At 39.0% G+C, this 27,562-nt stretch overlaps 1 long non-coding RNA gene across 1 annotated transcript in view; it reads right to left on the bottom strand.

Moving 5' to 3' along the window:
• LOC133776018 (uncharacterized) overlaps positions 1-27,562 on the bottom strand; it is a 548,830-nt gene that overhangs the window by 678 nt on the left and 520,590 nt on the right. The gene's annotated exons all lie outside the window — the stretch shown is intronic.

Genomic DNA, 27,562 nt, shown 5'->3' with positions numbered 1-27,562 from the left:
TCCAGCTGGAGGGCATGTACTCAAGATCAGGTGTCCTCAGAACTGATGGGGGGGTGGGGGCAGGGGGGTAAACCACCCACAGGGCCTGTGTTATCTATGTCCTGGTCAGCTGGCTGTCTCAGACAGCTTTTGTACATTTCTGGTTCCCCAAATCCTAGCCTTGCAGACTGTGTAGCTCCCCTGTTTTCAAAAATCTTTTCAACAGTTTCCATATAAAATGGCAAAAGAACAGATCACCTGGGCCTAGGGGTGCCTCTCTGAGTGATGGCAATTGGACAGGAGAGGAAGAGTGCCTTCTTGTTTTCTTCTTCTTTATCTTGGCCTTTAAGCTTTGACCTCTCCCAGTAAAGCCTTATCCCATGCATTGTGATGTTGTGGATTTTGCCAGAAACCAGGAGGAATGGAGCAGAATTACAAGAATGTTTGTGGATCACGGATTCACTTGTCCCAGCACATTCAGATTTATAATCCATATTTGTACCCAAGTTATGTTAATTATTTCCATTCCCAAATTATTCTTTATTGCAGTATTTATGTTAGTATTTTCATCACTCCTTTTATGCTTCAGTGGGCCATTTTAAAGTCATCCATCCATAATTATGAACTGGTAATTTAATGCAAAATTAAAAAAAAACAGAGTTAACAAATCTGAGCAATGACATGTATATGGGTGTTATATGAAAATGTTTCAGCTGAGAAAAAACTACACTCTATTTTCAGAATGTTAGCTAAGGCAGAGTGACCCAAATTCCTAAAGCACAAGCAGAATCTGCAAACACATGATTTGAACTAGCCATAAAGAATTTTTGTAAAATCAAAATATATTCTGTGCTTTAAATTTCTAAAATGTGTATGAGCAGATTTGTTTCACTGAAGGTACTAAAAGTTCTGAAACTGCCTAAAAGTCACTGGTGCCACTTAATTAATGACAAGGGACTCCACTGCTCTTTGAATGAAATGTTGATAAAATCTCTCCTGGGAAATTCTGGGAAGTATCTCAATGAGCAAGCGTTGCTACCTTCTTGCCCCTGTCTACTTTAAGACATAGCAATGCTATTTTTTTTCTACTTTACTTAATAGCTTTCTTGGAAATTTTGTTAGAAGGAAGGTGTTTGAGATGTGAAAAATTTGAAAGTCACTAGAAAATCTCTAAGGAAACTTCATCTTAAAAATCCTATTATAATAATTTTCTAAAGCATGCATTGCCTGAGACATTCACTTTGGCAAATATGCAGTATTGCTGTTATTAAACATTTCTGGTTCATATGCATGTTGATAATCCCAGGGAGGAAAAATAACGCACATTATTGCATGTAACGATCACTGTCACACTAAGAGGGAGATAGGATTTGTTTTGCAGATGAGGGCACGAAAGCTCAGAGGGCCCAAGCAACTGACCTAACGTCTCATGGCTAAGTGTGCTGCATGTGGGTGTAGGTGAGAACTAGTCCTTAAGATTCCTGTCACTCTGCCCACCACGTCACACCACCTCAGCTGCATGGGGCTCTCGAGAGCCTGGGTGGGCAGATGGAATTTATCTCTGGAGCCTTTCTGTCTCCCTCTCAATGCCTCTCATCTCATGTCCTCATATCCCCAGTGCCTTTACAATAATTATTCATTCATTTAGTGTTTTACAGTCAGCAGGTTATCAACCCAGGTATACTGTAATAACTACAGGATGAGGTGATATGACTTAGCACACAAATGAGTGTTTATATTCTATTAGGAGACTCTTGAAGATGGGAAATTCTTTTGTATCTCAAATGAATGAGGCTTTCATGGAAGGTTACTCAGTTATAGGATTTATATTGTGGAAATAGGAGGTCTTCTCTGGTACATCCTTAGATCTCATCTTAGAGATAGCTTTTTTTTTTTGACCTGCAGAGTTAGACAGTGAGAGAGAGGGAGACAGAGAGAAAGGTCTTCCTTCTGTTGGTTCACTCTCCAAATGGCTGCTACGGCCAGTGCACTGCGCTGATCCAAAGCCAGGAGCCAGGTGCCTCCTCCTGGTCTCCAAAGTTGGTGCAGGGCCCAAGCACTTGGGCCATCCTCCACTGCACTCCCGGGCCACAACAGGGAGCTGGACTGGAAGAGGAGCAACCAGGACAGAATCCGGTGCCCCAACCAGGGCTATAACCCGGGGTGCCAGCACCGCAGGCAGAGGATTAGCCCAGTGAGCCATGGCGCTGGCCAGAGATAGCTTTATTCTACCTATTCTAATATTCTAATTTTGGAAGCTGTTCTTAATGTTGTCTTCCATTGTCCACAGCATCTGTAACAGTGCTTTGGTAGACATCCAATCAACAGGTAGAACATGCTGATAAATAAGTGAATTTGTAAACAGAAAATATTCTTGTAGGGGCCAGAGCTATGGTGTAGCAGGTAAAGCTGCCACTTGCAGTGCCAGCATCCCAAATGGGCACCAGTTCAAGACTCAGGTGCTCCACTTCCAGCTCTCTGCTATGGCCTGGGAAAGCAGTAGAAGATAGCCCAAGTCCTTGGGCTCCTGCACCCACGTGGGAGACCTGGAAGGAGCTCCTAGCTCCTGCATATTGGCCCAGCTGCGTCTGTTGCGGCCATTTGGGGAGTGAACTAGAAGACGGAAGATCTCTCTCTCTCTGCCTCTGCCTCTCTGTAATCCTGCCTTTCAAATAAATAAATCTTTTTTTAAAAAGAAAATATTCTTGTAGCTAAGGTTAGTCCCAATTTAAGTACAAGGTGGCAAATTTAAATATTATTTTTCTGTATCACCAAAAGGCCTATGCACATTGTTTATAGATAAAATGCATTTTATGTGCCTTAAAGTAGTTAGGTGAGTTAGGTGTCTAACTACAGAAATTCATAGTGCTGTTGTTCAGCTTTCAGAAGATTGCAAGAAATGATCATGGGATTTTCCATTTAATCATATAATAGAGGAAAATGAATGTTGTGGGAGGAGGGCTGATTGTCTATGAGTGCTGGAAGGCTAGGTGTGTAAAGAGCACGAGCTGTTTGATATGTAGCATTGCTTAAAGTAGGTCACAGCCTATTGGAAGTTAGGATTGGTTTCTTTAAAAATTTCATTTATTTTTGTATTTTTATTTGAAAGTACAGTGATATGAGAGAGAGAGAGAGAAAGTGAGAGAACAAGCGAACTATCTTCCATTTCCTAGTTTACTCCTCAGATGGATGGAAGCCAAAGCCATGAGCCATGAACTCCATCCAGGTCACCCATGTAAGTGGCAGAGATCTAAGTACTTGAGCCATCATCTGACGCCCTCCTCCACCCACCCACAGGGTGCACATTAGCATGAAACTTTATCAGAAGCAGAGGCACGAATCAAACCCAGGTACTCACCACATCACAACACCTGCCCCCAACTTGCTTGTTATTTTGATAAACACATCATGCCCATTATGGTTCTACCTGGAGGCCACCAGTATCCAGGGAGACATAGCTTGAGTGCAAGGTAGCATAGTGAACCTTGTCAAGTGAGGTTTTTGCCTAGCTAAAGTAATCTTAGGAAAAATGCTTTTGTTTTCATGCATTATATATGATTCTTAGAAAATATTTAAACAATTCCGTATGCTAAGGCACATAAACTAGAATGTTTGCACAGGAAGACAAAAGTAGAAGACTGGGATAAAAGAAGGAAAGGGAAGATGGATGGCAGAACAGAAGTGATGTTCAGACTTAGGGGAGATGAAATGGTGTCAAATAGAAAGTTGAGTTGAAACCAATATGCCATTACCATTAGATTATAATTCCGTCATTAGGAATGAGCCCATCTGAGATTCGTCCAACATGTTCTGTTTGTTCTAGAATTACCTTGGTATTTAGTAGGAGAGTTGCTATTACAGTGTTGTTTTTTGGACCTATATCCTCCAAACAAATGTCACTTTAAGACTGTTTTTCTGTTGAAATACTTGATGCCATGGCCATAGATATAGAGTGGACCAAGACAATTTGAGTACAGTTCAGCAGCTAAATTAGATAGCAGAGATAATATTGAAAACATAGCCTTTTAAAAGACCTGCAGGTTACTCTCACCTAGCATCCCCTCAAAAAGACTGGCCATTCCAAGGGGCCAGCACTATGGCATAGTAGACTAAGTCTGAGGCACCAGCATCCCATAAGGACTGCAGTTCTTGTCCTGACTGCTCTTCTTCCAATCCAGTTCTCTGCTGTGGCCTGGGAAAGCAGTAGAGGATGGCCCAAGTCCTTGGTCCTTTGTATCATGTGGGAGACCCAGAGGAAGCTCCTGGCTCCTAGCTTTGGATTGGCTCAGCTCTGGCCATTGCTGCCATTTGGGGAGTGAACCAGAGATGGGAGACCTTTCTCTCTGTCTCTCGCTCTGCCTGTAACTCTGCCTCTCAAATAAATAAATCTTAAAAAAAGAGAAAGACTTTCCATTCTTGAGGTGGCCGCCTTCTCATCACATCTTGGCCACGCTTAATGAGAGTCACACAACTCAATGGACTTCATAAGTGATAGACTCCATGGTGTAGGTTACAAGTCCCTAAGGTGAAACCCATCAGTCAGAGGTCCAGGGTTCAAGAGTTCAACACAAGGCAGGGTACGCTTCTGATTTCTTGTTAACATGTGTCCTCTGGAACCAATTGGCAAAATTGTTATTCCTCTCTTGATTAGACAAGGACTAAACCATTTTTCTTCAGATATCCAAGCTCTTGGAACAAATCTACCCAAATCATCTCCAACAGCAGTATATGCTAGGTTCTGCCTGGATCAAGGAGACCCTGTAAACTTAACTTCCCTCTTTGCCTAGGGAGTTGTCTCCTTTGATTCCTAGTAGAGCCCTAAACCACAGGGAGTGCTAATGAAACTTGATTGGGTTGTCTCTGAATATAGAGACCAACTCCATATTAAAGCCTTGCACCTAACTTCACCTCTAGTGATGATTGCTTACTTACATGAAGCGCCTTCAAAAAGTTCATGGGAAGTGTATATTGTGAAAAACAAAAATATGCCTGGATTTAAAAATATTTTCTGAATCAAAATAAACTGATCTGTTTCATTGCATATTCTACAAACTTTCTGATGTATCCTATTACTATTATGTAGGTATTAGGAACAGAAAAGGGAGTATGAGGAATTTTCTCCACAATTTAAGATAATTTAAAATTACTGACAATGTGTATGGAGGCATTTTCTTATTATTTATTCAGCCAACAATTTTTTATGGGCTACTGTATAAATGTCAGACACTATTCTAAGCTCTCAGTCAACAGAAGAGACAGACACTCTTTGTCCTCTCAGAAATTCCATTCTAGTGAGTCATAAACCTAGATTCTATTTCAAGATTTAAGAACTCGCTAATTATTATTTTGGAAGGCTTTTTGTCTCTGTGAGTCTGAGATGTTAAGATCTACAAAGAGCCTGATATTATATATGATTTTTTTAAACTGGAAATCATATCCTGTTGTCTGATGGTTAAGAGTTTGTTTACAAAGTGGTAAGAGCATTGGAAGAAAAAATAGAGCAAATTGAGGAGGATCAAAAGTGTGGGGTTGGATATTCTGCAGCTTTAAACAGGATGGTCAGGGGAGGCCTTGGCAAAGAGACAAGAATTGAACAAAATCATTATCATAAGTAGTATTCCAGTCAACTGTCTTTTGTGCACAACCTTTCTTAAACTTTACAACAGATGTGGACACTGAAGTTTAAATAAGTCAATTATTTATCCAGTGTTATGTGTAAATTTTAAGGAGAGGCAATAGAATTTAAATTCAGGTCTATTATATTAAAAACCCAAGTTACAGTATACTGTACTGGGTCTCAAAGCAGTTGTCTCCATACTGTATTTGGAGGTTTTGCTATGATTTGATTTGGCATTAGTTTATTAAAGTGTCCATAGTTAGCCATATTTTCAAACTACATTTAAAAGCATATATTCGGCTGGCGCTGTGGCTGACTAGGCTAATCCTCCGCCTGAGGCGCCGGCACACTGGGTTCTAGTCCCGGTTGGGGTGCCGGATTCTGTCCCGGTTGCCCCTCTTCCAGGCCAGCTCTCTGCTGTGGCCCGGGAGTGCAGTGGAGGATGGACCAAGTGCTTGGGCCCTGCACCTGCATGGGAGACCAGGAGAAGCACCTGGCTCCTGGCTTCAGATCAGCGCGGTGCGCCAGCCACAGCGCGCCGGCCACAGCGCGCCTGTCACGGCGGCCATTGGAGGATGAACCAATGGCAAGAAGAAGACCTTTCTCTCTATCTCTCTCTCTCACTGTCCACTCTGCCTGTCAAAAAAACCAAACCAAACAAAAAAATTTAAAAAAGCATATATTCAAATATACTGTAATCCACATATTAACATATTTGAGGGCCTCAAACTACTAAACTATGTGTTGGGCACTTTTGCACATATGCAACCTTTTTGCATCTCTGTGCACTTGCAAAGGGTATACATGTTTCATTGGCTGGGAATGTTGTAATTTTGAATGATTGGAAAAAAATTCAGATCTTAGCAGGTCTATTCGCATACACTAGTAAAACAGCTCAAGTGTAGCACAGACTAGATAAGGTCCACCTGCTGGTTACATGTTTGCATTTTAGTGGAAACATCAACAACTCATTAACAAGGGAACCCTTACATATTTATATAATGTCATAGTAAATGTCATCCTAGTACTGTTAGGTTTTGGTGCTTCTTGCCTAATATTTGAGAAAAGTTGAGATATAATCAGTGACTAAACCTTGATGTTATTTTAAGCTCTGAATTTGCCTTAGTTGAGGAGTGCCTAACACTAGCTGGGAAGGTTTTGTTTTCTCTCTGAACTACCATTTGCAATTACTTATGTTGACATTTGTTAGTGTTTTAATACTAAGAATGTTGAAATAAATTTGATGGTGAGATGACATGGAAGAATCTCATTATGCGAACATTTATAGTAATATATGTAATAAGAAAATATGTATTTATAACATTTCAATTATTTACCTATTGAAGCTTCACTTTAAAAAAATTGCAGGGGAGCACGGGCATTGTACATAGTGCTGAAGATATTGTTTAGGGGATGTTTGTTTGGCACAGAACTTAAGATGACTCTCAGGTAACCCATATCCCATATCTGACTGTCTGAGTTTGAGTCCTAGTTCTACTTTTGAATTCAGCATCCTGATAATGTGCTCCGTGGGAGGCAGTGGGTGATGGCCAAGTCCTTGGGTCCCTGCCACTCATGTGGGAAACCTGAGTTGAATTCAGTCTCCTGTCTGGCTTGGCCTCACTCTGGCTGCTGCAGGCATTTAGGTAGTGAACTAGGGTATGGATGATCTCTCGCTTTCTCTGTCTCTCTGCCTTTTAAATAAATAAAAAGTAAGTAAAATTTAAATAAAAAAAGAAACTTCTCAGGATGCCTGCATCCCAAACCAGAATGCTTGGGTTTCAGTCACAGCTCCACTCCCCATTACAGCTTCCTGTTAATACTTGAGCAGGTGGTGGGTCAAGAGATTGGATCCCTGCTACCGATATGGGAGACCCAGATGGGTTCCTGGACCCTAGCTTCAGGTTGGCTCAGACCCAGCTGTTGTAGGCATTTGGGAAATAAACCAGTAGATGGAAGATCTCTGTCTATCTGACTGTCTGTCTCTCTCTGTGTCTATCAAATAGATGGGTAAATAAATAAATAAAAAGTTTAGCTGGAAGGTGTATAGCTTGAAATCCATAGATAAAAAGATTCTAAAATGGCAGTTATGTAAGGAAATAGAAAACAGCACAGTCTGTGCCCATAGTTGCTCTAAATGAAACCAAATAATGTTATTTATTTTGTAAATATAGTCAAATGACCAAAATAATTTGTGGCTTTTCTCACCTACTTTAATCAAGATGATTGTACCATTAAGGAAGAACATTTTGAAAACCTTCACAATTTCATTATTCAGTCATTGACTTCAGGTGACTATGTTTACAGAACATTACTGCTGTGATGGTGGTAGTAAAGGGAAAAGTCAAATGTTGGTGCTACTGCTGTGTCCACAGACCCTCCATCATCGCACCCTCTTGCAGACCCAGAAGTAAGATTGACCTTGTCTGAGTGGGATGTAGTTGTCTTGCCAGTGATTTAAGAAACATGCATTCTTACTTCCATTTTCTTCATTAACACTTTAACAACTAGAATGAATTATTTTCTGTGTCTGATGAATACATTCAGGATGGTTTCATTTATGTAGAAATCATGTCTTCATGTAGGGAAATGAAGACATCAAAAATTAACCAGGGGCAGGCATTTGGCCTGGGAGTTAACACACCCATGTCCCAGAATGGAGTGCCAGGACTCTGGCTTCCTATTAATGTGGACCTTGGGAAGTAGCAGATAATGGCTCAAGTGATAGGTGGGAGGCCTGGATTGATTCCTAGCACCTGGCTTCAGCCACAGCTGCAGCTGTTGTAGGTGTTTTGGGGTTGAAGCAGTGAATGGGAGCTTCCAGTTTCTCTTTATCTGTTTCTCTCTCTCCCTGTCTCAATGATTCTCAAAAAAAAAAAAAAAAAAAAAAATCATCCCTGAACTTATTTTGTAATGAATGACTGGAATTACTGACATGAATGTGGGATAATAAAAAGAAAAACTTATCCTCATCCCCAGAAAAATAAACATCAGTTTAAGTAGGCACATCTTGAAAGAAGAAATCCTATTGAAAAGAAACACATAAGGGTACTCAACCTTACTAATGATGAAAGAAATGCAAGGTAAAGCAACCATAGTATCTTTTGCCTGTCAACATTCACAGGCATGAGGTGCAATGGACATTTTCAAGCTTTTCTTGTGGGTGTGTGAAATAACATTTCTGCAAGTTCATATGACATATGCATAAAACGTAAAGTTTGCATATTCCTTGAGCTGGAAATTACATTTCTATAAATGTAATTAAGGACACAAAAATGAATATCTACATATATCACCTAAAAAGTTCAATGTTACATTGTTTACAGTTATGGAGGAAAAGGGAGAAATAAATTAATGGCTAGTAATGCGGAGGGGTGATAAAATAAAACAAGGTAGATTCATAAAATGAAACTTCACATGGTTATGAATGTCATTTTTGAAAATGTTCACAATAAGGAGATAACAATACATGATCATGAATCATGTAGTATGATTCTCATTATGATCTGTATAATTATGGTAACAAATTTAATAAAAACAAAAGAATTTTGACTCAAATGCTAAGTACCTTTTGGTGGTTTCTTTTTGCTTATTTGTACTTTAACAATTTATCCGTCATTTTTATTCATATGAAATTTTAATAAAATTTCTCAAACTTGCACAAAAGCAGAACAGTACAATGAACACCCATGTATCTGTCAGTCCATTTCATCAACTCTCCACTATAGTTCTTTGAAAAAAACAATTAAGGGGCCAGTGCTGCTGTTGCCAAACAACATCAAACTAGTTGGAGGTGTTGCTGTAGAACCCCCAAACTGGGTGTACTCACCTGATACACAGAAAAGCCAATCTCTGACAATGGGATGGGGGAAGAAGTACGTTTTTATTGCAAAGCACAGAGCAAGGAGCAGGGCAGCTATTGCTTAATTCCCAAGCTCCCTGAGGAGTCAGGGGTAAAGATTCTTACAGATTGAAATTGGGGCTGAGATGTGCGTCACCAGCTCGTGTCCCAAGTTTCTGGTTGGTCATTGGTGCTTATGATCTTCCTTCGATTGGTCAGTGATGCTAGGTACTTTAGGGAATTTCTGATGGTCAGGTGGGCTCCAGTTGGTTTGGGAGTTACATGAAGGTGGTAGTTACTTTTGCCCAAACCTGGGATACCCTGTGGGTAATATTGACTATCAAGTTTTTTGCCTATTGGAGAAGCAAATGACTCCTTGAGTCCTGCAATTAGAACCTTGTAGGGTCAGTTGTGTCTTTCCCTCAATTTAAGTGAATTCCTTTTTTTTTTTTTAAGATTTATTTATTTGAGAGGCAGAATTACAGATAGAGAGAGTGAGAGAGAGAGAGAGAGAGAGAGAGAGGTCTTCTATTCACTGACCCACTCCTCAAATAGCTGCAAAAGCCAGAGCTGGGCTGATCAGAAACCAGGAGCAAGGAGCTTCTTCCAGGTCTCTCATGTGGGTGCAGGGGCCCAAGCCCTTGAGCCATCTTCTACTGCTTTTCCAGGCCATTAGCAAATCAGAAGAGGAGCAGCCAGGCCATGAACTGGTGCTCATATGGGATGCCAGTACCACAGACAGAGGCTTAACCTACTATGCCACAGCGCTGGCCCCTGGTGAATTTGTTTTTGTAAAGGATAGGAAAGGACACTTTGGGATGAAGCAGACAGACATGAAACTGGGCTATGCTTTTACATTATAGGGGTTCAGTTTCATTGTGATATAGCAGGTTAAGCCACCATCTGTATTGCCAGCATCCCATATTGGTTGGTTCATGTCCTGGCTGCTCCACTTCCAAACCAGCTGTTTGCTAACATGCCTGGGAAAGCAGCAGAGGACGGCCTGCATCCTTGCACCCACGCAGAAAAAAATAGTGGCCTCAGTTCATTCAAGCCCAGGCAGTTGCAACCATTTTAGGAGTGAATTAGCAGATGGACGATCTCTCTCTTTCTCTCTCTTTCTCTTTCTCTCTCTCTCCCCTCTCTCCCTCTCAATTTGTAGATCTGCCTTTCAAATAAATAAATCTTTAAACAAAAAGAAAAAAAAACAATTAAAAGAACATTCAGTTACCCAGAAACCATTGTGTTCAAATCTCTTGGAGCTATTTCTCGTGCTTCTTCATAAAATAATTGTTATATCTCTCTTGAAAAATATTGTTTCCGCTGCCCGAATTCTGGTTTCAAAGCCTTGACTTAGTCATCAACAATTCTTGAAAATCACTGCAGTATGGTTAATGAAAACAGTAAATCAAAATATGAATTTAAAAAAGTTTGTTTTCTGGCAGTTTGTCATTGTTCCTCCAATTACATAAGCAAGAAGCTTATGAAGAGTAAGATGCAGGTGGTGATGCAGCCAAGGGTATGTGGTCCTATCTTCATCTAGTTCATGGATTAGGACAGAACCTGGCAACACCTGTTTCAGTGAAAGGATTCTATATACTCTGCAATCAGTTTTGGAAGCACTTCCATTTTTGAATTCTGAGTTTGAAATACAGCATGTGCTATGCAAGCAGATGTTTATAAGGAGGTCCTACAAGAAGTTAAGAGCCATGTGTGCTCCAAAGACTTATGTGCTTACGTGCAAAAAACTCCCAGGAATTGAAATATTTTCCCCACTGAAGAATAAGACACAAAGAGATGCAAGAACCACTGCTAGTATATTTATAACTAAAAATCTCTTTTAAGACTCCTGTTTTTCTACCAAGCTTTAAAAGCACATTTTTCATACTGTGTGTTAGTAGGAGTGTATGTGTGTTGATAGACTAACCCCTCTGGCAAGCTTTAATGTGTGCTATTTAAAAAAAAAGTCCTGGGTAACTTACTTTTGGAAAGTGGAAAATTGTTTATTTCTTTTATTTCCATAAGGCCCAATACTGTGGTTCCAATGCACTCAGTATAACTGGACCATAAAAATAATAAATGTGTGACAACATGAGTATAAACATAATAAATGTCATGCTTTCACATGGCAAATTGTCAATATCTATTGACATTTGTTCTTATGGCATCTATTAGGGCCAGCCCATATTTATTAACCCTGGTTTGATTACACCGCTCCATTAACTTGGTAATTTCATTATAGTTTAAGAGGGATTTTAGCTGCTGAATTTAGTTTAAATTTTATGCACAAGCCCAGAAGTCCTTGGGCAGTGAACACATCTAATATAAATCAAATAAATAATTAATGAATAAAAGCTATTGCAGAGCAGAAAACAACAGAACTGGGATCAGATAACTTTTGAATAACATGTACAGAGAAATTACTCAAGGAGATAGTAGTTATAAGCTGTGTCAGGTATATTCATGTACTTGTTAGGAAAATATTATCATAGAGAAATACCTATATCAGAGACAGACATCACGTCAGTCAGCAATACATGGTAAGCCACATAGAGGGTGTGAAAAATGAAGAAAGATCAAGAGGATGAGGAAATTTGTTCATATCTTAGTTAAACAAGTTACTGCAGAAATCTGAAGAGAAAAATGTTTCCATGCTGATAAAAAATCCCACAAAAGTCACCAAAAGCACTGGTTAAGAGAGAATATATTGTATAAGGGCTCTTACAGTGTGTAATCAGCCTCACCTGTAAATTATCTAGAAAACCCTTCTGTGTTATTTCAGCTATTATGTATTTTTTTTTTTTTTTACAGGTAGAGTGGACAGTGAGAGAGACAGAGAGAAAGGTCTTCCTTTGCTGTTGGTTCACCCTCCAATGGCCGCCGCGGCTGGCGTGCTGCGGCCGCCGCACCGCGCTGACCCGATGGCAGGAGCCAGGTGCTTCTCCTGTCTCCCATGGGGTGCAGGGCCCAAGGACCTGGGCCATCTCCCACTGCACTCCCTGGCCACAGCAGAGAGCTGGCCTGGAAGAGGGGCAACCGGGACAGAATCCGGTGCTCCGACCGGGACTAGAACCCGGTGTGCCGCAAGGCGGAGGATTAGCCTAGTGAGCCGCGGCGCTGGCTCAGCTATTATGTATTAACAAGTCATAGACACCTGGGTTTGACCTTTCTGTTCTCAGTCCACTAATTTGTTTAATTTATTATTCTCTTTAAAAACCTTTAGAAGATTTAAAAAATAATTTTTAAAGCTTTGAAAGCAAGTGAGTATGCACATGTTCTATCTTTATTATTTGTTAGACTGAACAAAACAGTCTTAGAGGAAGACAAACACTATTAGCTAAGTAAAAGGATGATTTCATTGGGATCTGCAGTTTCAGCAGAAGCTATTAATTTTTATAAGAATTAACTTTGACAAGAATCTATACATTTGACATAACCGATATGTGTATAAAACCTTCACCCCCACTACTAATGTTAACATCAAGAATTGAGTATCGGGCCATTCAGATAAAAACTGTAGCATATGGTAGAGTCTTTACAATGGTGGGAAGATAGGCCAAAAATTATGTTTGTAAATTTTTGAAATGATTTCCAGAAGTGCATTACAGGCTAAGTGTTTTATACAGTATGTATTGTTAGCAGGTGTTGAGAGTACTTTATTTCTTACACACAATACTGACATTTCACTCCTTTATACTCTTTAAGGGAATAAGCAGCATAATTGGAATTCCTCTGAGAATGATTTGCTAGTTATTTTGGACCTTTACAGGGAGTAAATGGTAAATAAGAGCTGAGTTTTTGGACATTAGTACCTATTGGTTGAGCAGATTAAACTGTAAATTTTTAAAAAAGGAAGGGCAATTTAGGCAATGATACTAACAGCTGCATGGTTATTGTATAATAGGGGCCCACCTGGGCTGAGCTGTGAATTGCAAAACAGAGCTGAATGCTTTCAATTCCATGATATATTATGCTACAAGGGAAGCTCTCAGCTAAGCAAAATATAGAGCTACTGTCAGACCATCCCTCTGCCAAATTACTACTGTGCTGACAAATGACCGCAGTGATATCACTGAGTGAGCTCATCACAGTCTACTTCTCTTAATGTTTCCATCATTTCTGATCCCAATTTTCCAACTCACTAATGTATTTTTGGTAATGAAGTGTTTTCTCCTCCTTCACTTTGGTAAAGCATCTATTACATTTTTGTCTAAACTTACTCATCTCCTTGAGAATGAGAACAGTTTCTTCCCTCCATCGTCATGAGCAGTGTAATAGGTGAACAATGTCAAGGCAATGAGTTTCATGCTATGATTTATGTGCTTCATGTGCAATTCCTCTAAACACAGAGGAATGCTCTGGTAAGTAGGTTAAACTCAGCAAAAGCAAACCTTGCACTTGAGAATTTACTACCAAAGTATGTGATTAATTAACTTCCTACAACTCCACATATAAAGAAAAAGAAAAGAGTATTTCCTACATCTCCATCAAGATCACAACTCTGCATTTTCCTGATTTTTCTACATGCTCGCTAGCAGTGAAGAGAATAATGGAGACTCACAGGAACATGATTTCTTAGAAAAGGAAGGACTTCAGACATAGGGAACCATGTGGTCTTGCAGTGAATCATCACAAATGAGAGCCAAAGAAAGTTGGGCCTGATATCAAGCATTGTTTTCTGTCCAGGTTTTGCTAAATCTGGCTGAGTTTTACAAACACTTCAGGGGAAGTTCCGAGTTCTGCATTTCATTCCTCGATCTTTCCTACGACCCTGAAAAATCACTTAAGCTTGCAGATGTGCGGGAGATGGATGTGAAACCACCTTTCAAAACAGATCCGTAATAAAAGGTGTCTGTTTGGATGCTTTCTCTTTATACACGCTCAGACACAAGTGTGCAAACACTGATATTACATTTTGATGCAAAGAATAATTCAATTTTTAATAAAGCCAAATGGCTGCCTGGGTAAATCTGTTAATCAGTTTTCTCTTTACTTGTTTTCTTTTGGTAATGTGGTTTCCATTATCCATTTCAATTCTGCTTCATTGCTGGTAAGCATCTGTTTTAAAATACAGTTAAAAATTGGTACTCTTGGTCCAATTCCAAGGGGCAAAATCAGCGGGAATAAGTAATCCCACAGCCTTAAGAAGAACCTTCTAAACCATGAAAAAAAAAAGCAGTAAGTACTAAACTTTGAATAAAAGAGCCATAAATGAGTCTGGAAGCCTCATTTACATTGTAATGTGCATACCAGCATGATGTCATTATCAATTAGTGTGAGTACTTTCTAACAGCCATCTATTCTGAGTATGTAGTCATTTCGTTTATGGTTATGATTGCAGGGTATGTGAGTGTGTGTGCATGTGTGTATGTGTGTGTGTGTATGCGTGTGTGTTTGTACCAGAGAGAGGACACTAAAGTAGCAATGTCCACTGAAAGTAGTAATACAGAAAAAATTTATGCCAGCTGTGAATCAGTCCTACTTCACTTAATGTTATTTATTGCTATGAGGTAGATATAGTACCTCAATAATCTATGCATGTTGAATAGAATAGTAAAATCTGCCTGTAACATTATATTTCTACTAGATGAATTAAAGCAAAAAAAAGCATATCTATTCCTTTTGTCCAATCCAGAGTGATTTTTTTTTCCTTTTGGATTTTGGAATGCTATAGGTATCGTGGAGATGAATATTTCATCCTCTGTCTTTTGTCTTGCTCAGTCTCTCTGTTTTGATTATGTTTCAGGAATCCTGGTGTATGAATTAATGAAGGGGCATCTGAGGAGTGAGGGAAGACTGTCTTGTTGTGCTTATAGAATTTGTTCTTTCTAATTCTGGGAGGATATTGAGTAGTTGAGAAGGATGTTGATGTAGATGAGCAAGGCAATTTTGTTGAGACACTTCTTCCCCCTAGTTGAAGAAAAATGAAATGACTGAACATGGTTCTTGGTTTATCTCTGCAATAAAGGAAAACATAGTACACAAAACAAAGAGGCAACAACAGAACCCTGTTTCTGATCTGGGCTCTAATTAAGCATTTCCCCAGATTTTCCTATGGACGGTGGTGAACATCCAGACTCCCGGGGCTCCGAGGGAGGCTGCAGGGCTCCACTCTGAGTGCTGCAGTTTGCTGATCTGTGTAGCGTTGCGCTTCTTTGTTAATCACACAATGGAAGGCTTCACGTTATTGAATCATTTGCTTTATTACAACTCCAGGACAACACTGTAACTGCCTTGCCTCCTGGGAACTTCCTGAGAGGGAGTTATTTGAAGGCAGTCACTATGTAAATACATCTCTTCAGTTCCTGGAAATGGCTCCAGAACCTGCTGTACCAACGGAGTAAAAAACAATCATCCTTTGAATAAGATTTTTTCGTGGAGGCTTTTTAAAATCTGCATTTAATAACTTCAGGCAAAATTGCTACGGTGGGAATGGAATAAGATGTGTATGTAAGGGTGCTTTGAATCAGCGTCTGGTGGGCTGGGCTTAACTATGTTCATATCATACATTAAGTTTCAAATGGGCATCCACCTAAATGTCTTGGTTATGGAATAAAATGCAACAGGCTCCATAATACATGTGGAGGCACATTTGAAACCATCTGAAACTATCCAGGATCATGAAGATGATGATCTCTGAAGTACAATGACAGAAGGACATCCTTTTATTGGGAAGGGGGTGATGGCAAGGCTGCAGTTGGTTCTAAAGTTCAATGTGACAAGGTTTAGGAGACACAAATAGGTGAGGTAATGTTATGTAAATATAATGAAGGGAGAATTTGGTGAAAAGAGAATATTCTGGAAAGGAAAGACAAGTCTTACAGCAAAGCAAATATACATTTGATATTTCCCTCAATAAATATGTTCCTGGAAAGTGAGAGAAAGTAAGAATTAATCAATTTAGTTCTTTCAGAAATAATAATAGGTTCTTTAATCAATGATTGAATTTCAAATTCAAAATAACTAGGCTCTCATACTTTCCAGCAGTACCATAATATGTTAGGCAATTGAGTTAACATTTTTTAGGCTTTTAGGGGATTTATCATTTGCTGCAGAAATAATTAACTGTCACCTGTCATTTAATAGATTAATAGTAGATATGTGATGCTATGCACAGTATAGAATGTTGTTGGTATCCTACATGTTGCTTCAATAATTGAATGCTATTCATGTCCACCCAATTTTTCCTATTAACTATCTCAATAAATCTTGTATTATATAGTTTTCTGTGGAGCAAATTTAAGGAGACATTGTAGCATATTTGAATTATACAGATCTTACAGGTACTGAGTAATTTTTAAATTCTGCAAAAATTCATTGAATAAAGAATAAAGCTGTAGAAGGCTCATTTAGCTTGACTTTCCCAGAATGCAGCTTGCTCAAAGTCACATATCAGTTGTTACATGGCCAGAGGTTAATTTAATAAAGCACTTTTTTCTGATGATTAGAAAGGATGCAGGAGACCTAAAGTTTCCATGGCTGGGGATGCTGCTGTGCTGTGGCTTAGTAGGTTAAGCTTCTGCCTGTGGCACTGGCATCCCACGTGGGCTCCAATTCAAGTCTCAGATGCTCCAATTCTGATCTAGCTCCTTGCTGATGGCCTGGGAAAGCAGGAGAAGAGGGTCCAAGTGCTTGGACACCTGCACCCATGTGGGAGACCTGGAAGAAGCCTGGCTTCAGATTGGCCCAGCTCTGGGCCATTACAGCCATTTGGGAAGTGAACCAGCAGACTGAAGACCTCTCTCTCTGTCTCTCCCTTTCTCTGTCTATAATTCTGCCTCTCACATACATAAATAAATCTTTAAAAAATATATAAAATTTATGTGGCCTCCAGTCGTTCACAGACTAGATTTATGTATTGTTCTATGGCAATGTTTTACTGATATCTATACTTCAATTTGTCCAATTGTGTCACTTTGTGCAAAGTTGCAAAGTATTCCACCGCTTCTGAATGTCTGTGCTCTCCCAAAGATGTTCTGTGGAATATTCATCCATTAATGATTTGGGGGGATAAGGGCGGCTAGGGAGAAGGCATAGATATAGTGCATTTGCTGACTTAAATACAACCGACAGAATGTTGAAAGAAGGCAGAGGGTTATTATTGTTGAAAACATTAACTCAGGTCTGAGTTCAGTGACTTGATCTTAGCCTGTTGTCTGACACCTCATCAACAGAGGAACACTGTGACAACTCGTCCAATTCTGACCCTTTGAAAGCAATCAATCAGAGAAGAGTTTCTGTTTAGCATCTGAAATCGACCTACAGATGCTGAGTCAATTTATTTATTTATCTATTTATTTATTTTTTTATTTCATAAATGTGAATTTACAAAGTGCAACTTTTGTATTGTTGTGGCTTCCCCCCCAACCTCCCTCCCTCCCGTAGCCCTCACCTCTCCCTCTCCCATCCCGCCCTTTATCGAGTTTCATTTTCAATTACCTTCATATACTGAAGATCAACTTAGTATATACTAAGCAAGGATTTCAACAGGCTGCACTCACACAACCGCACAAGGTATAGGGTATTGTTCGACTAGTAGTGTTTTTAAGTTTCATAGTAAAATACATTAAGGACAGAGATCCTACGTGGGGAGCATGTACCCAGTGACTCCCGTTGTTGATTTAACAATTGGCACTCTTATTTGTGACGTCAGCAATCACCCGAGATTCTTGCTATGAGCTGTCTAGGCTATGGAAGTCCCTTGAGTTCACCGACTCTGAACTTGTTTAGTCAAGGCTGTGTCACAGTGGAGGTTCCTTCCTCCCTTCAGAGAAAGGCGCCTCTCTCCTTGATGGCCTGTTCCTTCTGCTGGGGTCTTGTTCACCAGAGTCTTTCATTTAGATTGTTTTTTTGCCATCGTGTCATGGCTTTCCATGCCTGTGAGATGCTGAGTCAATTTAAAAAACAGTGTGTTAAGACTAAAATAATGGGGCCAGCACTGTGGCATAGTGGGTAAAGCCATTGCCTGCAGTGCTAGCATCCCATATGGGCACCAGTTCAAGTCCCGGCTGCTCCACTTTTGTTCCAGCTCTCTGCTATGGCCTGGGAAAACAGTGGAAAATGGCCCAAGTCCTTGGGCCCCTGCACCCACGTGGGAAACCCGGAAGAAACTCCTGGCTCCTGGCTTCGGATTGGCACAGCTCTGGCCATTGTGGCCAGTTGGGGAGTGAACCAGAGGATGGAAAACCTCTCTCTTTTTCTCTCTCTCTCTGCCTCTCCTCTCTCCGTGTAACTCTGGCTTTCAAATAAATAAATAAATAAATCTTTTAAAAAAGCAACTTATTTTAAACATCTACATAATAATGTAATATTACAGAATCAGCCAGCAGCTGATCAGAGAAATCAGAGCTAGACCAAACATTATTTATATATATATATATATATATATATATATATATATATAACATATATATGAAAATCAGCCATATTTGTTTGAACAATCTTATTTTCCTGGTTATATTATTTCCTAACTTATCTGGGAACTGAAAATTGCTTATCATTTGGAACATTTTAAATGAAATTCTAAAAGGAATAGCTACTAAATTATCACTCAATAGATCATTTTAGTTTCATATTTAAAGAATAAAAATGTCACTTCACATGGGGTGTTGTGAAATCTTCTGACATAGCTTATCAGGCTCTAAGAGTTGAGCGGGAAGTTAATAATTTTTCAATTGAAATATTCAACATTACTAATCATCATGGTTTTAAAATAATTAAAATTATAATGAGATATGATTTCATACTTGCTGGGATAGCAATGATAAGAAACATGAAAGACAAGAAATGTTGACCAGGATGTGGAAAAAAGGAAACTCTTGCATACAATTGGCAATGTAAATAAGTGCAGAGATTTTGGAAAACAATATGGAGGTCGCTAAAAAAAAAATGACAAATGGAACTATCATATGATCCAGCAATCCCACTGCTTGCTATATATCCAAAGAAATGAAATCAGTATGTCCAAGAGATATCTGTACTCCTCTGTTTATTGTAGCATTATTCATAATAGCAAAGAGATGAAGTCAGCCTAAGTATCCATCTATAGATCAGTGGAAAAAGAAAACACATGGAATACTATTCAGCCTCAAAAATGGAAATGCTGTCATTTGTGATACATGGATATATCTAGAGGACAATGTATAAGTGAAAGAAGCGAGGCATAGACAGACAAGTTCTCCATGATTTCACTTATATGTGGAACCTAAAATAGTTGAATTCATTTCAGGACTGAGTAGAATGGTTATGGAGGTGGCAGGACCAGTGGGGCTAAAGATTGGGAGGGTATTGGTCAAAGGCTTACAAAATTGGAATTGGGGAAGCAATTCAAATAAGTTCAAGAGCTCTACTGTACAACATGGTGACTAAAGTTAATGGCAATGTGTTATGTACTTGAAAATTGCTAAGATAGTAGCTTTCAAGTGTTTTTACCACACTGCATGGTAAGCATATGAGAAAAATATTGTTTGATTTAGCCATTCCATAATGTAGACATATTTCAAAATGTCGTATTGTATACCATAAATATATATATATATGATTTTATTTGTAAATTGAAAGAATACAAAATTGGTAAAAACAGAAAACAAAGGGAATTACTGAGGTTTTGAGGCAGCTTGCCAGGTGAGGAGATTGAGGCTGGGAAGGCAGAGAAATGATGGAACTTTGCTGCAACTTCTGTATCTATTTCACCTCTCTTCCTTGTGCCATCCTGCCACTGACATACAATTCAGTTCTCTGAGATTCTGAAATTTCTCTGGTTCATCATTTCACTGTCCTTTACTAGCATTGGGTTCTTTGATTATTTTTCTAGTGAGTGTGGCATTTATTTCCACAGGGATGCAAACTACTTTTGATTAATAATTATATTTGGCTACTGAAGTTTAGATACACAGCGGGTTCAGAGCATGAACTTGGCTGTCTGACAGCATGAATTCAAGTCCTGTCACTCCTCTGCCCCTTACTCTGTGACATCTGACAAGTTTCTTAATCTACACCTCAGTTTCCTCATGAGCAAAACAGCATTTGTTTCTTATTATGAGTACAGGGCTTAGTCAGTAAATGTTGCTCTTACTGTGAGTCAATAAATATTTATTGGTCAGTTGAATCTGGGAAAATATTTCTGGGCTTTCATAACTACTTTTAAAAACATTTCTCAATCCATGTTACTGTAAAAGTAGTGATAGTATTTAGAATCAAAATCTGTGAACGTGTTCAACTATACTTTTTTTGGGTAGTATTTCTAGACTCACTTCATGATCTATTTGTGAAGTTATCGGAATGACACACACAGAAAAAAAACAACACAAAGGGTACTTTATAGACTTACTGTTAAGTCAGAGGTAGGTTGGAATTCAAGCAAAGTTTGATTTAAAAATTAATAAACTGCGATTCTAGAGATACTATTTTCTTTCCTGTTGACCTGCTGAAGTGTCTGGTTCATCTTTGAAGGGCTCTCTTTTGGGGAACTGAATTGTCTTTTTTGTGGGGGTAAAGGTTAATTTATATATTTATTTATCCATTTATTTATCTGAAAAGCAGAGCGACACAGAGAAGGGGAGAAATGGAGAGAAACAGACAGAGATATCTTGCATCCTCTATTTTGTTCCTCAAATGGTTGTGATGGCCAGGGTTGGGATAGGCGAAAGCCAGGAACTAAGAACTCTATCTTGGTCTCCCACGTGGGTGGCAAGGGTCTAACTACTTGTACCACCTTCTGCTGCCTTCCCAGGGACATTAGCAGGGAGCTAGATCAGAAGCAACATCCAGGACTTGACTTGGCACTCTGATATGCCATGATGGTAGCTTAACCCACTGTGTTGCAATGTTGGTCCCAGAACTGAATGTTTCCTAATTCCTATTAAGCAATACATGAGAAAAAGATTTCTTCTAGTGGCTCTCAACAATGAGAATAGACACTCATTTCTCCAGAAACTCCCAGCAAATATCTTTCTGTGCTTCATTGACCCTCCCTCTCCCCACTGGACTCTGATCATGATGTTAGAGATTGATGTGCTGATAGTCAGGATCCACTTCTGGTGTTGGGGAAGAAGGCAGATTCCTGCTAAATTTGCTGTTTTGGGGAGGGGAAAACGCTCAAAAGAAAATTAGACTGTGCTCACTAAGAAAGAAAGAGGCGAGGGGAGGCATCATGACACAGAGGTTAAGCTACCACTTGCAATGTCAGATCACATATGGCCACCAGTTCAAGTTGCAGCTCTTCCACTTTCAATCTAGCTCTCTGCTAATGCACCTGGGAGAGCAATGGAAGATGACTCAAGTGCTTGGGACCTTGCCGCCCAAAAGGGGGACCCAGATGGAGTTCCAGGCTCCTGGCTTCAACCTGGCCCAGCCACGGCTGTTGAGGCCATTTAAAAGAACGAAAGAGTGGATAATGTATAGACCAAAATGTCTCCTATATTTCCCCAAAGCTACTGAATCTCCCAAATTTGAGATCAAAAGTTAGATGCAATTGCATCTCTTTGTTTTATATAATGTCAAATTATTTGCTTTTATAAAGAGTGGAATATTCATTATTAAATAAGCACATCAGCATGGAGATATTTAAAGAATTCTATTTGTATTCAAATTTTCTTAATGTCTTCCCAAAGCCACGACCCATGAAAGGATACACTATTATTGAACAGAAGGTCTAGATTAATTACACTGAACTTAGTGTACTTCAGAATTAAAAGGCTTTGCACCTAAAGAGAAATTATGGGCATTATTTTTTATTGTCATATAACTGAGTAACTGAGTCTTCTTTTTTAGTAAAAAGTCTTATTAAGCAAGAAAAAAATGAGAGTCACTTGAATAATTTTGGCCAAAAATATAATTTCCACTTTTAGCAAATCATAGTATAATCATTATTTTCCAACATATTACTTAACAAAATAGTAATCAGATTAGAATTTTCTGTTGCCATCAAGGAAATCTAGGCTTTCAATTCTGATATCTCTAAAACTTAACAGATCATAGTGCAGGAAAGTCAAGATATGATAGGTATTCAAGTTGCAGTAGACAAAAAAAACATTTAGGTTTCCAAAGTAGCTGGCATTACCATGGAAAATGTCCACCTTACTAACAAGAAAAAGAACGAAGTGATCACAAAGCACAATAAAATGATGCAACCATAGAATCTCAGAGAACTTTCAGAAAGGAATTTGACTTATTTTCTACTTCATGGTTTTTGAGCACACTAAAGAGGCTCTTGATAGAGATGGTGTAGTCTAGAGAATGCAGTATTCTGGGTACTCTGTTAGTACTGAAATCATGAATTTTGAGAATCAGATGAAGATACAAATACTCATACCAAAAAGAAATGCTATCCCACCCAAAATTTCACATACATTTCAGGAGTTCATGGACTTTATAAAGCTCATTTTTGGATCTAAGCCTATGTAAATCATTTTTATCATAATACAAAACTAAGCCTTCTTCCTTGAATTTTCAAATTTAATATGTGACTTCTTACAGGCATAGCTTTAGGGATTTGAAAGAACTGAGTTCATTGTTTCCAAATGTATATTTCTAGTAACACAATCTAATAGGAATGAGAACATGGGGAAGAGTAATAAATGTGGAGAATTAATGGTTTCTTCAAATGCTTGCACACAGTAGGTAACACAAGTCATATAAAATGTAATGAAAAATTAGTATGAGAATCACAGAGGAATAGCTCAGTTGTAATGTTACAAAACAATAAGTAAATACTTACTAAACTTAAAATTATTTCTCTTTATTTTGTCATAAAATACTTCACTACCTCATAATTTTCAGACTTCTATATAGAGCTTTCTTGATATGCAAATTCACTAAAATATACAAAACAGTTTAAGTGCTGGCTTGTTTACTTCAGTTTCTTGCCTTTACAATGTCAATGAAAATTTTTTTTAAAGATTGTTTATTTGAAAGAGTTACAAAGAGAGAGGAGAGGCAGAGAGTGAGAGGTCTTCCATCTGATGGTTCACTCCCTAATTGGCTGCAATGGCTGGAGCTGCACTGATCTGAAGCCAGGAGGCAGGAGGCAGGAGGCAGGAGGCAGGAGGCAGGAGCTTCTTCTGACTCTCCTACGCGGGTGCAGGGCCCAAGGACTTGGGCCATCTTCTACTGCTTTCCCAGGCCATAGCAGAGAGCTGGATTGGAATGGAGCAGCTGGGTCTTGAACCAGCGCCCATATGGGATGCCAACACTGCAGACAGCAGCTTTACCACTGTACCACAGCACCAGCCTCAGTGAAATGGTTTTAAAAATGAGTGACATACTATGTTTAAAGGGGTACTCAAACAGTTCCATAATGGAACATTTTAGGGGTTATTTTACTTCTGTCTTGATTTTTATAATCGCTACTAAGCTGAGTGTTTTCCAAAATCAGTGTTCTCACTGGAGAAGATCTGAAATGTCAACTCAAATGACTGAAAAAACATGATTGTTCCTAACACTGAGCAAAACTATGGAGAAAATTTGTAATGATTTGTAAACATTTTCACACTTGTTATGATTCAGATATGGATTGTGGCCCAGAAAAGATTTGGATTTATTTTGATAGTCCTTGTAATTAGCTCAGCAATGTTTTCCTAAGTTATGATTTCATGCTGACTATTAAAAATTGTACATTGTTGAGATGCCACATGCAAAGAAGGTATAGAATTATATGGCAACAATTAAACACACTACAAGGTAAATTAAATAGGATTTCAAACCAAGAAAGCATGAAGTAAATGTGGCATAAATAGACTTGAGAAGGAAATGATTTCTAGTATTTGTTTTGAATAAAATTCTAAGCACACAGCCCTGTTTAATTCTAAATAAGTAGATAAAAACTAGAGTGCTGAAGATGAAAGGAAAATGTGAGTTTTACTCTTATATTATTGGCATTAGTGTAGAGATGGAGGAAATTGTCTTAACCCAAATGCCATAACAATATCTATTCTCCTGGGATGTTTGACAGGCAAGACTAGCTATAGAATTTGCCAGTGCAAAATGAAAATTCAGACCCTTTGATCAAAATTCATTAAGAATTTCAAGATGGGTACCACAGAGTTAAATCCAGCACAGAGCCTCTTTGACTGCCCATCCTGGTGACAGGTGTGTAAGGGCATTGTAGAGGAGCTCCTGAATCCAGGCTGTCCCACCTCCCACTTGACTTGGGCTCTAAGGAGATGCCTAGAGCAAGCCCAGGGGAAGGGCCAGCTTTCTGGTATAAATTTGGAAGACTGGTAAGATAAGGGCGGCTCCTTCCCTAAGTCCATCCTCTAGATAGGTTGTGAGGATTAATGAGTTAATATCAGAAATTGCTACAGGGTAAATCTTCACTTGCCTAAAGAGTATAAAATTTTTATTTTGTCTTTTATGCTTTTTGACAATCTCTTTAGTCTGCCACTTGGCTTTTAGTGGAGCGTGTGGAGAATTTAGGACAAGATGATGAACCTTACTCAAGGGCATCTCGATAGCTTTGCAAACTTAATGCAATAATGTAGGTTTTGGGCTCTGCATCATGGAGTAAACGAAGACAGTGAAATTTCAGATGAAAAGAGGCTACAGCTCATCTATATTATTTTGGAGACAAACTACAGCAATGAACATAAAATTTTCTCTTTTATCATTGTGTGTCCAGCTAATTTTCTTTTGAGCAACTAGGAAACTACAAAGATACTCAATGACTGTTTTAGACAGTATATTATTTTATATAGTGTATAAATAATGTACTTTGGCTTCATTAATTTTTTTGAAAGCTAGGTTATACAACCTGAAAGCAGGGTAAAGCCCAATGTGAAGACTATTGGAACATTTGGGACAGAAGTGATGTTGCAACATCCTTTGCTTTTGCACATACTTGAGAGTTCAGAGAATCAATGAGTGCAGGCTCCTACAGACTAGGCTGTGCTTATAGTCTTAAATGCCACTTGAGAGCATCTACTTTTCTAAGTCACTTAAAAAAGTGCAAATAAGGCATTTAACACTTGTATTCCACAGAGCTAATAAACATAGGCTGACTATAAGCAGAGAACTTAAGCCGTGGTAGCCAAGGGGAAAGTGGAAGGCGTGGAAGCCAGGGTGCTATTAACAGTTTAAGATAGCAGCCATGTTCAACATTAGAGTTAGTGGCTTCTCTTTTGTCCAGGGCCTTTTGCTATGTACTCCACAGTTTGCAAGCTGAAGGCAGGTGTCTTCACTCAAGGAACCCCTGGGGGATGGTACTTTGTGAGAGATTAATTCAGTTCCTGCCTTCAAGGAGCTTCCTAACTTGCAGTGGAGATAAGGATATCGACAAGTTCAGAAACTACTAAGGATATTGTAAAGGGGGTACAGAGGAGGAACAGAAGAGAGAGATGAGGAAAACTTAACTGAAGGAGATGATTTCAGAGACCAAATCTTGGGGCTGTGATGGGAAAACTGAGCAGCAATGGGAAGGCCACACAGACTGCATTAGAGTGCTATCATAGAACACCTACTACATCAGGACAGAGCTGTACTTTTCATATATTTATCTCTTGCTACTTCACAACAGTTCTATGAGCCCAAATGCTATTTGCTTCATTTAGAGACAAAAAAAGTGGGCCATGATTAAGATACTTAAGATAACTAAACACCAAAAAGATTATGGTATCCCCATATATAATTCAAAATAAAAATAATACATAATACAATATACTTGTGTGTGTGCAAGAATTTAAACAGTGGCTTATTTTAAGTTTCTTGTGACTAAATCTTAGGTAAGTTGATCAAAGGTCAACATGAATCAAGCTTGAGAAATCCTTGTTTTCCTTGATTATGTGAGCATGTGCTCTTGGTGTCCAAAGACATGGTTTCCAAAGTTGACAGAGGTAGGAAGTGGTGGAAGAAGGATGTAAACTTAGGTGTGTCTGTTGTCAACGTCCCAGTTTGTAATCACACGGCTTTCCCAGGGGCCCATGTATGTGGGGACACACCATTTATATAGACACAAAGGGCGTCCTAGAACTCTGTGAAATTTTGCCAAAGGGTTTTTATGGGATATAAACATCCTTATCTATGTTGTCTTGTTACAATGCAGAAAAAGTATGTAACACAACTCCATTTTCTCCTACCAAAATGCTCCTAAATCTATGTTTACAGATACAATTATAGGTTTATATGGTTTCTTTGGGGACTGGGAAGTAAACAGAAAAGAAGAGTGAGGGTAAAGTGGTAGGTTCTTGGGGTTAATTTAAAGGGAACATACACAATGGCATAGTCAACTCTACAACATTACTGCCATTAGGGAGACCCTGAATGTTCCTATGATGAAGTTCTCAAGTCAACATGACATAACTGATTTGTTTAAGCAATGGGACCATAGGCAGTTCTGGTGTTGAATTTCTTTTGTTGTTTGAATTTAGTTTTTACTCTAAGGTGAAATATTAAAACAAATTGAAAAGAATTTCCCAAATCTATAGGCAATAGGGTATGCCTCCATAGAGATGTACAAAAAACAATGACACACTTTGTAGCCACAGAGGAATCTGTCCAGGGACTCTCAACTTCCAGACCCACTCTGTTCATGGGCTGGAGGCTAACAGTGAGTCAGTGTCCCTGACCATTTACCCTCTGGAGTTGGGAAGCAGGAGGAAGGCTGAAGGGTCCTTTGGGAACTTGGTAAACTGCTGTGTGTGTGCCCATTCTAAAGGGGGAAGCCAGAGCACCACTACTGGACAGTTACTTTGAGCATGGTCAGCAGAGTATTTTCATCTTCCAGTTCTTCTAGCAAAGCACAAAATTCAGATTTGTATGTGAGCAATCTTTGTTTTTAATGGTTGCACTAAGTTATGATGCTATGCAAGCAAACAGGATTTTCAATCACATGTCATTGTACCTTGAATGGAAATGAATATAACTCAATATTTTGACAAGGGATCAGGAGAGTTATGGCATATGGCTTTTGGGTAGAGTGTTGTATAGGCGAAGTGGAGTGGAACAGTGGTTAAGGGTGGGGAAAATTGGGCATATATAAGGGACATCACAAAGTCACACACCGAAAATGTAGGGTAGCAATGATGACTGCTTTTGCTGATTTTTCTGTTTTGCTGAGTATCTATTTTTTCTCAGGCATCTATTCTATCCTAGACCAACAATTAAAATTGAATTTGGGAGCTCAAACACTGAAG

Source organism: Lepus europaeus, chromosome 17, assembly GCF_033115175.1.
Source record: "Lepus europaeus isolate LE1 chromosome 17, mLepTim1.pri, whole genome shotgun sequence".
Lineage (NCBI taxonomy): Eukaryota > Metazoa > Chordata > Mammalia > Lagomorpha > Leporidae > Lepus > Lepus europaeus.
This window is presented reverse-complemented; position numbering and strand designations above follow the sequence as displayed.